Source organism: Mobula birostris, chromosome 13 (assembly GCF_030028105.1).
Source record: "Mobula birostris isolate sMobBir1 chromosome 13, sMobBir1.hap1, whole genome shotgun sequence".
NCBI lineage: Eukaryota > Metazoa > Chordata > Chondrichthyes > Myliobatiformes > Myliobatidae > Mobula > Mobula birostris.
The window spans coordinates 95893274-95907361 of NC_092382.1; the positions used below are offsets into that span (position 1 = coordinate 95893274).

Genomic DNA, 14088 nt, shown 5'->3' on the forward strand with positions numbered 1-14088 from the left:
ATACACAGGAGCTGTGAAATATCCACAAAATAAACCACTGGGCGCTGTAGAGAAATGGGCCTTTCTGCCCACCACCCCCAGACAGACCTTCTCCCAACTGAATGAATTCCATCTGCCGGCGTGAGGACCATATCCCAGACAGACCTTTTCCCAACTAAATTACTCCCATGTGCCGGCCTGAGGACTATAACCCAGACAGACCTTCTCCCAACTGGATTACTCCCATCTGCCGGCGTGTGAACCATATCCCAGACAGACCTTTTCCCAACTAAATTACTCCCATGTGCCGGCCTGAGGACCATATCCCAGAGAGACCTTTTCCCAACTAAATTTCTCCCATGTGCCGCCGTGAGGACCATATCCCAGACAGACCTTCTCCCAACTGAATTACTACCATCTGCCGGCGTGTGAACTATATCCCAGACAGACCTTTTCCCAACTAAATTACTCCCATGTACCGGTGTGAGGACCATATCCCACACAAGATGGCATCGAGCTTTGGTCTCCATCGAGTTCACGGCTCAGATGTAGTCATGGGCTTTTTTTTTCCAGTTCATAGGGACAGAGACAGGAGTCAGGAGTCACTTTGGGATTTAGGGACAGGGATGAGGTGGAGTTAGACATCAGGTTGGAGTTTCGGACCTGCTCCCCGTTCAAAGGACAGTGACATGGATGCGTTACGAAAGACATCCGTGGATATCGGACTGTCCTGGATAAGTGGGTCCCAGAATCAAATGTCCACATATATATAGCCAGGATGCCCCAGACCTTTGGACAGTACTGTAGTAATTTTATGTATTGCACTCTACTGCTGCCACAAGAAAAACATATCGTGACATATGTGAGTGATGACAAGCCTGATTTTGATATGGATTTCTGCTGTGGACTGAGAGTGGGAAGGATTTAGGGAGAGAGGGAATCATGGCTGAGAAAAGGAGCAGGGAGCACCAGAGAGACATTCTGTAATGATCAATAAACCGATTGCTCGACCTCGCCTGTTGTGTCCGGGCTGAGTGTGTCTGCACCCCTTCTCCGCCACCTGCCCCACGCCCCTCACCATTCCCCAACGTCCAGATTTACAAACTCTCTCTCCTCTCCACGTCGGGAAATACAGGACTGTGCAGAGGTCTTTGCCACCCTCACAGTACATAGGTTCAGTGATAACAAAGCTGATTCTAATCTGGAGTACGTGGGGTTTTTTTTTGGAAAGGGGCATTACAGATAGACAGACTGGTGAAGGTGATATTTGGCATGCTCGCCTTCCTCAGTCAGGGCACTGAGTATAGAACTTGAGACGCTGTGCTGCAGTTCTTCAAGACTCTGGTGGAATATTGTGAAGAGTTTTGGTCACCACCCCCACAATGGGAATGATGCCACTGATCTGGAAAGAGTAAACAAGCCATTATGGGAATCACATACAGGTCTCCAAACAGTAGCCAAGACGTGGGGTTGAGATTGCAAAGGGAGCTGGAAAGGGCATGCAATAAGCGTAATGTTACAATTTTAATGGGGGACTTCAATATACAAGGAGGATTGGGAAAATCAGGTTGGGTTCGGATCGCAGGAGACGGAATTTGTCGAATGCCTCCGAGATGGTTTTTTAGAGCAGCTTGTGCTCGGGGAGACGCTATCGTAGGTTGGGTGTTGTGTAATAATCCGGGTTTTATTGGGGAGCTTGAGGTAAAGGAATCCTGAGGAGGCAGTGATCATAATATGATTGAATTCATACTGCAATTTGAGATGGAGAAGCATAAATCACATCTATCAGTATCACAATGGAATAAAGGGAATTACAGAGGCTTGAGAGAGGAGCTTGTCCAGGTGGATTGGAGGAGGATACTGGCAGGGATGACGGCAGAGCAGAGATGGCCGAAGTTTCTGGGAATAGTTCACAAGGTGCAGGATAGATATGTTCCGCAGAGAAAGAAGTTCTCAAGTGGCAGGGGTAGGCAACGAAGGTAGGTGTAGGGGTATGCAGAGCTGAGGAAGCAATGCGGTTGCAGCAGGACTTAGACAAATTGGAAGAATGGGCAAAAAAGTGGCAAATGGAATGCAGAGCTGGGAAATGTATGATAATACGTTTTAGTAGAAAGAAAAATAATTTTCTAAATGGAGAGAAGGTTCAAACATCGGAGGTGCAGAGAGACTTAGGAGTCCTCGTGAAAGACTTCCAGAAGGTTAATTTACAGGTTGAGGGCAAATGCAATGTTGGTATTTATTTCAAGGAGAGTAGAATGTAAGGGCAAGGAGATAATGCTGAGCTTTTTTACGCACAAGTCAGGTCTCACTTAGAGTATTCCCAACAGGTTTTTGGCCCCATATCTCAGACAGGATGTGTTGTCATTGCAGAGAGTCCAGAGGAGGTTCATGAGGATTATTCCGAGAATGAAAGGAACTTTGGGCCTGTACTCACTGGAATTTGGAAGAATGCGGCGGTATCTCATTGAAACCTACCAAATCTTGAAAGGACTAGATAGGATGGATGTGGAGAGGATGGTATCTATCATAGTGGTATCCAGGACTAGAGGGCACAGCCTCAAAACTGAGGGATGATGTTTAGAACAGACGTATAGCTGTGGAACGCTTGGCCACAGACTGCGGTGGAAGTCAAGTCCGTGGGTATATATATAAGGCGGAAAATGATCGTTTCCTGACCGGCCAGGGCATCCAAGGACAGGGAGAGAAGGCAGGTGTATGGGGTCGAGTGGGATCCAGGATCAGCCATAATGGATTGGCGGAGCAGACTCGATGGACTGAATGGCCTAATTCTGCCCCTATGTTCCACGGTCGTACGGTCTAAGACCTGGGGCCCGTGGACCGATGCTGCTGGGATACAAACTAGGGCCTGATCAACCCTGGCTGGGTCGCCGGGGACAGAACGTCTGACGTTGAAAGACCCGAAACACGCAATGACCCCAGGTTACATCACTGATGACGTCTCCCAGCGCGCATCCTAGAATACAATTCAGCGTCTGTACAGAATAACCCACCGGTAGGTCTACCGCGTCATAACCCCAGGGCTGCCGTTCAACATCATCACTCATTGTTCAAAACTCCAAAAAACCTACGAGGCTCCTTCTTTATCTATTATCTATTATCTAGAACGTTACAGCCCAGGTAAGATCCGTTCGGCCCACCATGTCTGTGTTAGGCATGATGCTGAATTAAAGTGAACCTGTTGCACCAACACATGATTCACAGCAGACAGAATATCCGGCAGTGTAGCTCAGCAACGAGCCCTTCCGCCATGGTGTTGCGCCGAATTGAGCTAGTCATTCAAACCTTTGTATGTTCTTGTGTCTGTGTGGAACATGGAACAGTACAGCACAGCACAGCTCCTTCGGCCCACGATATTGCGCCGAACACCTGACCGACACTAAGATCAATGGAACCCTTCCCTCCTACGTAGCCCCTCTGTTTTTCTATCACCCACGTGCCTACCTAAGAGTTTCTTAAATGTCCCCAATTGTATCCGTCTCTACCACCGTCCACGCAAACGCCAATCTCTGTGTAAAGAACTTACCCCTGACATCCGCCGATAATGTCCTCCAATCATTTTGAAAATTGTGTCCCCCTTGGTATTAGCTATTTCCACCCTATGAAAATAAAAGTCTCCGGCCGCCCACTTGATCAATGTCTCTTGTCATCCTGTGCACTGTCCAGTCAACTCTCGTCCTACCCCGCTCCAAACAGAAGAGCCCGAGCTCACTCAACCCATCCTCATGAGACATGCCCCCTCATCCAGTCCTGAATCCCTGTAAATCTCCTCTGCACCCACTCTCAACTATCCACGTCCCTCCCACTGATAAAGTTTTAAGGGAATTGGGAAGTCTCAGATTCTTGTAAATGATGGTTAAGGTTGAGTCTGTGTATTCTGGTTTGAGAATGTCTGCAGTTTGAGCAGCTGCTGTCGCCTGACTTTTCACACCTTTTGAGGTCCTGTATAACTTTCAACTTTCGGTCAAGTACCGACTATACCTGTAACTTCAGTATGCTTGAATAAAGTCTCAAAACTGCCTCTTTGGAGCAAAATAAGGGCTGAAACTTACAGAACCCACAAGAAGACATCTCCTAGTCTTCACACATTTTGGTTCCGGCAAAAGGTGCCGATAAGGCAGGACAATCCTTACATTCCTTTTTTAATTTTGGTGAAGTCTCTTATCTAAGTTCTTCTCTATTTGAGCAGCGGAGTGTCTATTAATCTGACTGTTCTTTTGTATTGAGATGTTAAAGGTTCAATCTGTCCTGCTTACATGTAAATGCTGAGTGTCCAGACGAGGACATGCAGGATGTGGGAATTAATTATACTCTGTTCTCTGTTTACGTCTGCCTGATGTGATTAAGTATTCTTTGTCAAGTACGTTTACCTCTGTTTTAGTTAATTAACCGGCCTTTGTCTCGGACTATCACTGTTGCTAGGCTTTCGTGACAAGGATGCGACAAAAAACTGTACCTCTGTGTTTCGATAGAGAGACTTCCGCAGCTGATTCTCTGTGAGTGCAGATGGAAAGTTCTCTCTCGTAGCATGCTAGCTACTAATAAAGGTGGAGAAGAATCAACTATGCTGCTTGTGTACGGGTTTATTTTGTATGTTAACTTTAAAATGGCTTCTTTGTTATGATATACTTGGGAATGCTTCTTTGTTATTTTAAGCGCTGAGGAAGTCCTTCCCGGTAGCAGTTTGTTTTGCATTATCTATTGATATGAGGACGAATGAACCAATTGGGATAGTTGTTATGACATTGGTGTGTCTGGAAGATTTGGATGCGCGGGGTTTTGAGGCAGAAGGCGGGAGAGAGGGACAGGGGATGAACCAGGTGCTGTGATGTCCGCTAACGGGGTCGGACCCCGACGAGGACGTTCGGCCAGGAGAGGAGGCGGAGAGGACTCGGGTGGAGCGTCTGGTCGACCACCGTTGTTGGTCCCTAGCGGCGGGTCGAGGCGGTCCGAGGGGTCGCAGGGTGAAGAAGGAGGTCCTGAGCTCCAACTGTTTGTGCACGAAGAGATTGAACCTGAACAAAAAGGACGGGTTCCACTTGAATCCCAGGGGGACCAATATCCTGGCGGGGAGGCTTGCTAAGGCTATTGGAGAGAGTTTAAACTCGGATTTCTGGTGGGGGTGGTGGGAACTAAACTGAAGAGACGGAGGAAGAGGCGGTTGGCTCACAAGTAGGGAAAGTTTGGAGACAGTGCGAGAGGGAGGATAGGCAGGTGATAGAGAAGGGACGCGCTCAGACCGATGGTTTGAGATGTGTCTATTTTAATGCAAGGAGTATTATGAACAAAGCGGATGAGTTTAGAGCGTGGTTCAGTATTTGGAGCTATAATGTTGTGGCCATTACAGAGACTTGGATGGCTCAGGGGCAGGAATGGTTACTAAGAGTGCCAGGCTTTAGATGTTTCAGAAAGTACAGGAAGGGAGGCAAAAGAGGTGGGGGCGTGGCACTGTTGATCAGAGATAGTGTCACAGCTGCAGAAAAGGAGGAAGTCATGAAGGGATTGTCTACGGAGTCTCTGTGGGTGGAAGTTAGGAACAGGAAGGGGTCAATAACTCCACTGGGTGTTTTTTATAGACCACCCAACAGTAACAGGGGCATCGAGGGACAGGTAAGGAGAAGGATTTTGGAAAGATGTAATAATAACAGGGGTGTCGTGGTGGAGATTTTAATTTCCCAAACATCGATTGGCATGTCCCTGGAGCGAGCGGTTTAGATGGGGTAGCGTTTGTTTAGTGTGTTCAAGACGGTTTCTTGATACAATATGTAGATAGGCCTCCAAGAGGAGAGGCTGTACTTGATCTGGTATAAGGAAATTAACCTGGTCAGGTGTCAGATCTCTCAGTGGGAGAGCTTTTTGGAGATAGTGATCACAATTCGGTCTCCTTTACCATAGCATTGGAGAGGGATAGGAACAGACAAGTTAGGAAAGCGTTTAATTGGAGTAAGGGCAAATATGAGGCTATCAGGCAGGAACTTGGAAGCATAAACTGGGAAATGATATTCTCAGGTAAATGTACAGAAGAAATGCGGCAAGTGTTCGGGGATATTTGCGTAAGGTTCTGCATCGGTACGTTCCAGTGAGGCAGGGAAAGGGTGGTAAGGTACATGAACCGTGGTCTACAAAGGCTGTTGTAAATCTAGTGAAGAAAAGTTTATGAAAGGTTCACAAAAGTGGGCAATGATAGAGATCTAGAAGATTATAAGGCTAGCAGGAAGGAGCTTAAAAAATAAATTAGGAGAGCCAGAAGGGGCCATGAGAAGGCCTTGGCGGACAGCATTAAGGAAAACCCCAAGGCATTCTACAAGTATTTGAAGAGCAAGAGGATAGGACGTGAGAGAATAGGACCAATCAAGTGTGACAGTGGAAAAGTGTGCATGGAACCGGAGGAAATAGCAGAGGTATTTAATGAGTACTTTCCTTCAGTATTCACTACGGAAAAGGATCTTGGCGATTGTAGGGATGACTTACAGCGGACTGAAAAGCTTGAGCACGTAGATATTAAGAAAGAGGATGTGCTGGAGCTTTTGAAAAGCATCAAGTTGGATAAGTCGCTGGGACCGGACGAGATGTACCCCAGGCTACTGTGGGAGGTGAGGGAGAAGATTGCTGAGCCTCTGGCAATGATCTTTGCATCATCAATGGGGGCGGGAGATGTTCCGTAAAGATTGGAGGGTTGCTGATGTTGTTTCATTATTTAAGAAAGGGAGTAGAAATAGCCCAGGAAATTATAGACCAGAGAGTCTTACTTCAGTAAGTTGATGGAGAAGATGCTGAGATGCAGGATTTATGAACATTTGGAGAAGCATGATATGATTAGGAATAGTCAGCATGGTTTTGTCAGAGACAGGTCGTGCCTTACGAGCCTGATTGATTTTTGAGGATGTGACTAGGATGAAGGAAGAGCCGTAGATGTAGTGTATATGGATTTCAGCAAGGCATCTGACAAGGCTTATTAAGAAGGTAAAGATGCATGGGATCCAAGAGACATTGTTTGTGGATTCAGAATTGGCATGCCCACAGAAAGCGAAGAGTGGTTGTAGATAGGTCATATTCTGCATGGAGGTCGGTCACCAGTGGTGTGTCTCATGGATCTGTTCTCGAACCCCTGCTCTTTGTGATTTTTATAAATGACCTGGATGAGGAAGTGGAGGGATGGGTTATTAAATTTGCTGATGACACAAAGGTTGGGGTGCTGTGGATAGTGTGGAGGGCTGTCAGATGTTACAGCGGGACTGATAGGATGCAAAACTAGGCTGAGAAGTGGCAGATGGAGTTCAACCCAGATGTGTGAGGTGGTTCATTTTGGTAAGTCAAATATGATGGCAGAAAATAGTATTGATGGTAAGACTCTTGGCAGTGTGGAGGATCACAGGGATTTTGGGGTCCGAGTCCATAGGACACTCAAAGCTGCTGCGCAGGTTGACTCTGTGGCTAAGAATGCATACGGTGCCTTGGTCTTCATCAATCGTGGGATTGAGTTTAGGAGCCGAGAGCTAATTTTACAGCTATATTGGACCCTGGTCAGATCACACTTGGAGTACTGTGCTCACTTCTGGTCGCCTCATGACAGGAAGAATGTGGAAACTATAGGACGGGTGCAGAAGAGATTTACAAAGATGTTGCCTGGATTGGAGAACACGCCTTATGAGAATTGGTTGAGTAAATTCGGCCTTTTTTCCTTAGAGGGACGGAGGATGAGAGGTGACTTGATAGAGGTGTACAAGATAATGAGAGGCATTGATCATGTGGATAGTCAGAGGCTTTTCCCCAGGCAAAATGGATAGCACAAGAGGGCATAGTTTTAAGGTGCTTAGAAGTAGGTACAAAGGAGATGTCAGGGGGAAGTTTTTACGCAGAGTGTGGACAGAGCGTGGAATGGGCTGCCGGCGACAGTGGTGGAGGCGGATACGATAGAGTCTTTCAGGGAGACCCCTGGACAGGTACATGGAGCTCAGAGAAATCGAAGTCTATGGGTAACCCTAGGTATTTCTAAGGTAAGGACATGTTCGGCACAGCTTTGTGGGCCGAAGGGCTTGCATTGTGCTGTAGGTTTTCTATGTTCCTTTGTTTCTAATACCCTATTAATTTCTGTCTTAAATACAACCAACGACCTGGCCTCCACAGCCGCATGTAGCAACAAATTCCGCCAATTCACCACCCTTTGGCGAAAGATATTTCTTCGCATCTCTGTTTTGAAAGGGCCCCCTCTATACTGAGTCTGTGCCCTCTTGTCCTAGACTCTCCCAACATAAGAAACATCCCTTCCACATCTACTCGGTCTGGACCTTTCAACATTCGAAAACTTTCAATGAGATCCCGCCCCCCTCCCCATCCTTCTGAATTCCAGCGAGCACAGACCCAGAGCCATCAAATGTTCCTCGTGAAATAAGTCTTTCATTCCTGGAATCATCCTGATGAACCTGCTCTGGACCCTTTCCAATGTCAGCACATCTTTTCTAAGATGAGGGTCCCAAACCTGTACGCAATGCTCAAGGTGAGGCCTCACCAGTGCCTTATAAAGCCTCATCAATACATCCCTGCTCTTGTAATCTAGACCTCCTGAAATTAATACTAACATTCGTCACCACTGACTCAACCTGCAAGTTAACCTTTAGGGTGTTCTGCAGAAGGACCTCATGTCCTCCTTTAGCTGTGGAAAGCGGCCAGTGAGTGAGTGGTCCAGTGAAGGAGTGGAGCTTTGAGGCTTTGACTCGAGGGATTCTGGCAGTTTTGACAGTTGGACTGTGCAATCAAGTCAATCAATATTTGAATAGCTAAGCAGAAAGCAGGTGATTAGATAATCAAGATTTGAATAGCTCAGACTCAGCAGAAAGCAGCTGATTGGGCAATCGAGGTCAGGTGACCAAGCAGTTTGAACAGCTCAAACAAACGCATACAGGGGGAGCTCAAGCGGAGCGGCCAGTGAAGGAGTGGAGCGTTGAGGCTTTGACTCGAGAGGCTTCGAGGAGAAGAGGCGGAGGACGAACTTGCTCCCAGTTAGTCTATACAATGCCTCCTGAGACGGTGATGTGCCTCTCATGTGAGATGTGGCATTCGTGGGGGAACTCCCCTCTCCCGCAGAGTCACATCTGCCAGAAGTGCATGCGGCTGGGCGATCTGGAAGACCACGTAAGGAATCTGGAGCAGCAGCTGGATGACCTTCGACTCGTAAGGTAGAATGAGGTAGTCATAGATATGAGCTACAGGGAGGTAGTCACACGTAGGATGCTGGAAAAAGGGCGTTGGGTGACAGTCAGAGGGGGGAAAGCGAAGGTGAGTAGACAGTTAGTGCAGAACACCCCTGTAGCCATTCCCCTGAATAATAAATTTACCGTCCTTGATACTGTTGGCGGGAACGACCGACCAGGTGTGACCCACGGTTGCAGGGCCTCCGACACTGAGTCTGACCCTGTGGTGCAGAAGGGTGGAACGGAGAAGACGAGAGCTGTCCTCACTGGAGTCTCTATAATCAGGGAAGCAGACAGGAGATTTTGTAGACGTGGGAAGGACACCCGCAAGGTTTGTTGCCTCGCAGGTGCCAGGGTCCGGGATGTCTCTGACAGGGTGCACGACATCCTGGTACGAGAGGGAAAGCAACCAGAAGTGGTGATACATGTTGGGACCAACAACATAGGCAGGAAGAGGGATGAGGTCCTGAAGTGTGAGTTTTGGGAATTAGGCAGAAGGCTGAAGAACAGGACCTCAAGGGTGACGTTCTCAGGATTGCTGCCAGTGATACGTGATGGTGATGGTAAGAATTGGAGGAGATGGCAATTGAATGCGTGGCTGAGGAGTTGGTGCAGGGAGCAGGGTTTTAGATTTTTGGATCATTGGGATCTCGTCTGGGGAAGGTGGGACCTGTACAGATTGGATGGGTTGCACCTGAACTCGATGGGGAGCAACATCCTTGCAGGTAGGTTTGCTAGCATGGTTCGGGAGGGGTTAAAATAATTTGCAAGGAGGATGGGATCTGGAGCGATAGAGCAGTGAAAGAAGTGCATGGAGTAAAGCCAGATCTAACATATAGAGTGGCTTTGAGGAAAGAGAAGCAGAATAAAGGGTGTAAAGACAGTAAGGTAGAAGGGCTGAAATGTGTGTACCTCAATGCAAGAAGCTTCAGGAACAAAGGTGATGAACTGAGAGCTTGGATACATACATGGAATTATGATGTAGTGGCCATTACACAGACTTGTCTGGCACCAGGGCAGGAATGGATTCTCAATATTCCTGGATTTCAGTACTTTAAAAGGGATAGAGAGGGGGAAAAAGGGGAGGAGGGGTGGAATTACTGGTCAGGGATACTATTACAGCTACAAAAAGGGTGGGTAATGTAGCAGGATACTCTTTTGAGTCAGTATGGGTGGAAGTCAGGAAAAGGAAGGGAGCAGTTACTCTATTGGGGATAGTCTATAGGCCCCCTGGGTGAAGCAGAGATACCGAGGAGCAGATTGGGAGGCAGATTTTGGAAAGGTGCAAAAATAATAGGGTCGTTATCATGGGTGACTTTAATTTCCCGAATATTGATTGGCACCTGATTAGTTCCAAGGGTTTGTACGGGGTAGAGTTTTTTAAGTGTGTCCAGGACGGATATTTGTCACAGTATGTTGACAGGCCGACTAGGGGAATGTCATACTAGATCTAGTACTAGGTAATGAACTGGGTCAGGTCACAGATCTCTCAGTGGGGAAGCATCTGGGGGACAGTGACCACCGCTCCCTGGACCTCAGCATTATCATGGAAAAGGATAGTATCAGAGAGGACAGGAAAATTTTTAATTGGGGAAGGGCAAATTATGAGGCTATAAGGCTAGAACTTGCAAATGTGGATTGGGATGATGTTTTTGCAGGGAAATGTAGGAAGGTAAAGAATGGTAGGGTGAGGTGACAAGTGAGGTGGAAAATCTTGTTTAGGAAGCAAGGATCAGATGGGTCTATTGAGGAATATAGGGAAGCAAGAAAGGAGCTTAAGAAGGGGCTGAGAAGAGCGAGAAGGCCTTGGCGAGTAGGATAAAGGAATACCACAAGGCATTCTACAATTATGTGAAGATCAAAAGGATGACAGGAGTGAAGTTAGGACTGATTAGAGATAAAGGTGGCAAGATGTACCTAGAGGCTGTGGAAGTGAGCGAGATCCTCAAAGAATACTTCTCGTCTGTATTCACCAATGAGAGGGACCTTGATGACGATGAGGACAATATGAGTGAGGTTGATGTTCTGGAGCATGTTTATGTTAAGGGAGAGGAGGTGTTGGAGTTGTTAAAATACATTAGGACGGATAAACCCCCGGGGCCTGATGGAATATTCCCCAGGCTGGTCCACGAGGCGAGGGAATACATTGCTGAGCCTCTGGCTAGAATCTTTATGTCCTCGTTGTCTACGGGTATGGTATGGGAGGATTGGAAGGAGGCGAATGTTGCCCCCCTGTTCAAGAAAGGTTGTTGGGATAGTCCATGTAATTATAGACCAGTGAGCCTTATCTGTGTTTGGGAAAGCTGATGGAAAAGATTCTTAGAGATAGGAGCTATGGGCATTTAGAGAATCATTGTCTGATCAGGGACAGTCAGCATGCCTTTATGAAGGGAAGATCGTGTCTAACAAGCCTGATAGAGTTCTTTGAGGAGGTGAGCAGGCATATAGATTCAGGTAGTGCAGTGGATGTAATCTATGTGCATTTTAGTAAGGCATTTGACAAGGCTCCACATGATAGGTTTATTCAGAAAGTTAGAAGGCATGGGATCCAGGGAAGTATGGCCAGGTGGATTCAGAATTGGCTCGCCTGCAGATGGCAGAGGGTCATGGTGGAAGGAGTGCATTCGGATTGGAGGATTGTGACTAGTGGTGTCCCACAAGGATCGGCTCTGGAACCTCTACTTTTCGTGATTTTTATTAACGACCTGGATGTGGGGGTAGAAGGGTGGGTTGGCAAGTTTGCAGACGACATAAAGGTTGGTGGTGTAGTAGGTAGTGTAGAGGATTGTCGACGATTGCAGAGTGACACTGATAGGTTGCAGAAGTAGGCTGAGAAGTGGCAGATGGAGTTTAACCCTGAGAAGTGTGAGGTGGTATACTTTAGAAGGACAAACTCCAAGACAGAGTACAAAGTAAATGGCAGGATACTTAGTAGTGTGGAGGAGCAGAGGGATCTGGGGGTACATGTCCACAGATCCCTGAACGTTGCCTCACATGTAGATAGGGTAGTTAAGTAAGCTTATGGGGTGTTAGTTTTCATAAGTCGAGGGACAGATTTTAAGAGTCGTGAGGTAATGATGCAGCTCTATAAAACTCTGGTTAGGCCACACTTGGAGTACTGTGTTCATTTCTGGTCGCCTCACTATAGGAAAGATGTGGAAGCATTGGAAAGGGGGCAAAGGAGATTTACCAGGATGCTGCCTGGTTTAGAGAGTATGGATTATGATCAGAGATTAAGGGAGCTTAGGTTTACGCTTTGGAGAGAAGGAGGATGAGAGGAGACATGATAGAAGTATACAAGATATTAAGAGGAATAGATAGAGTGGATAGCCAGCGCCTCTTCCCCAGGGCACCACTGCTCAATACAAGAGGACATGGCTTTAAGATAAGGAGTGGGAAGTTCAAGGGGGATATTAGACGAAGGTTTATTACTCAGAGAGTGGTTGGTGCGTGGAATGCACTGCCTGAGTCAGTGGTGGAGGCAGATACACTAGTGAAATTTAAGAGACTACTAGACAGGTATTTGGAGGAATTTAAGGTGGGGAGTTATGTGGGAGGCAGTGTATGAGGGTTGGCAAAACAATGTGGGCCGAAGGGCCGGTACTGTGCTGTACTATTCTATGGCCTGTGTTCTATCTCAGATTTTTGGATTTTTCTCCCTGTTTAGATAATAGTTTGTACATTTAGTTTGTGGAAGTCGGCCATTTTTCTCGGCGGTTGATCGGGACAGGACTGCGCAAACGCATGTACGTCGTTCTGTGAGGCAGCGGGAGTACTTAAAAGAGAGCAATTTGACGGAGCGGGCAACATTGTAGCGGGCGCCGGAGTAGGGGGAGACAGAGTAGAAAGGCTTTGGTTCGAGAGGCTTCGGCGAGCAGAGGCTGAGGACGAGCTTGACTCCAAGTGAAGTAAAGCCGAGTAAGTTCCTTTAAAAGGAGAACGGTCTGCAGCGGTATTTTATTTGAAGCAAGGAAGGCGGCGAGGCTGTTGCGTATTGGGTAGGTCGTGACAGCTGAGTTCGGCCCCGTGGTTTCTTCCTCCTGAAGCATGTGGGAAATCAGGGATACTTTCAGTGTCCCTGACGACTATGTGTGCAGGAAATGTGTCCAGCTGCAGCTTCTGGCAGACCGCATTGAGCGGCTGGAGCTGCGATTGGATTCATACTGGAGCATCCGCGATGCTGCGAAAATCGTGAATAGCATGTTCAGTGAGTTGGCCACACCGCAGGTAAAGACTACACAGGCAGAAAGGGAATGGGTGGCACTAAACAGCGTAGCAGTAGGCAGATAGTGCAGGAGTCCCCTGAGGTTAACTCCCTCCTAAACAGATATACTGTTTTGGATACTGTTGGGGGAGATGCCTCATCAGGGGAAGGCAGCAGCAGCCGAGTTCACGGCACCATGGGTGGCTCTGCGGCACAGGAGGGAAGGAAAAGGAGTGGGAGAGCTATAGTGACAGGGGATTCGGTTGTACGGGGAATCGATAGGCGTTTCTGCGGCCGCAAACGAGACTCCAGGAGAGTTTGTTGCCTCCCTGGTGCAAGGGTCAAGGATGTCTCTGAGCGGCTGCAGGACATTCTGGAGTGGGAGGGTGAACAGCCAGTGGTCGTGGTGCACATAGGTACCAACGATATAGGGAAAAAACAGGATGAGGTCCTACAAAGTGAATTTAGGGAGTTAAGAGATAAACTAAAAAGTAGGCGCACAAAGGTAATAATCTCTGGATTACAGCCAGTGCCACGTGCTAGTCAGAGTAGAAATAGGAAGATAATTCAGATGAACACGTGGCTTGAAAATGGTGCAAGGGGAAGGGGTTCAAATTTCTGGGGCATTGGAACCAGTTCTGGAGGAAGTGGGACCGGTACAAACAGGACGGTCTGCACCTGGGCTGGACTGGAACC

General features: G+C 47.5%; 1 pseudogene; it reads right to left on the bottom strand.

The window, feature by feature from the left end:
- The window catches only part of LOC140207758 (beta-1,3-galactosyltransferase 5-like), a 54996-nt pseudogene that overhangs the window by 36394 nt on the left and 4514 nt on the right, over positions 1 to 14088 (bottom strand).